A 1,441-nucleotide genomic window follows, 5' to 3' on the forward strand; every position below is an offset into this window, starting at 1 on the left:
CTGTTTTTACCCTTCACCAAACTTCTATTTTTCTTGAAGCAAACATAAGGTCATAGCACAGATCATAGGTAAGGTCATAACATCGGGTCATGAAGTCATCTATTATTATTATTTTTGACACCATCTAACTTATTTATCTAGAAATTCTACTTTGTTTATCCAAAACAACATTAACGATCTAAAGGAGTTCTGGATAGATAATTGATAACTAAGTGGACGAGAATCAACAATGATTTTTAATTATTTAGCAATTGAACACAATTAATCTATCGATATCATACAACGTGTAGTTAAACATATAATGTCCAACAGATGCTTATTATTCGTTTTACAGTAATACCAAAATTTAATTGTACTTCAAAAATCAAAAATTTGCCATCGACAATTTAAATTTATGTTCCTTTGCATCAACAATACATATGTGTTACCAAATAAAGGTAGCATGAAATAGCTTGAATTTTATAATATTTCATATTTAATGACTTCTGTATTTAATAAAATAAATTTGAGTGAAGAATTAAGAATGGATGAATCCATTTAATGTTATTTGCTTAGCATTTCTTTATGCATAAACAATAAAACAATTAGATAAAGCTAAAATTATTTCCATTTTACTGATTGCATTTTTTGCTTCAGAAAATAATGAATATTACTGATGCTAATTTTTCGATTTTCATTTACAAAATCTATATAAGATAAAAAAAATTAATTTATTAATGTTTAAAAAAAAACTTACAGTCAGCAATTTTCATTTACTGATAATCATTTTTTGTGCATTTTTACTTTAATTAAAAATATCATTTACAAATGTAAATAATGAAGTAGTGGTAAGTAATTAATTCCAGTAAAGCTCCATTACAATTTAATTTTAATTAAAAAATTCTAAATTGTAAATCAATTATTCAATTTTCATAGCTTTTTGTCTGATCAAAATTTCGAGAACATATAAAATGATCAAAAAAGCAAAACATCTGTTAGTGTATTAAAAAATGCTATCAAAGCAAAACACCTTTTAAATGCTGCCATATGTGCTATCAGATGTGTCACCAAAAAGTTTTTGTTTTTTTTTTTACTCGATTCATATCCATTTCCAGAAATAAATTGCTTAAAACTGTTCTTTGGAATGAAATTGTAATTAGCTTTGTTTGTGTTTCTAATTAAAAATATCATTTGCAAATACAAATACAAATGATGCAATGCAAATGCAAATACTACAAATACAGATGACAATACAAATACAAATGATGTAATAATTAATTTATGATAATTAATGTTATACTGCAATAAAATCATTCGGTAACTAATTCGTGTTTATTATTCCATTTGTAGTAATACCAAAATTTAATTGTATAGTGATAAATAATTAATTCCAAAAGTAAAACTCATTACAATTTCTTTTCAAAATAAAAAAAAAAAATAAGTCAGAAAAGCAAAACAACCT

This window comes from Loa loa (assembly GCF_000183805.2).
Source record: "Loa loa unplaced genomic scaffold supercont3.416, whole genome shotgun sequence".
Taxonomy (NCBI): domain Eukaryota; kingdom Metazoa; phylum Nematoda; class Chromadorea; order Rhabditida; family Onchocercidae; genus Loa; species Loa loa.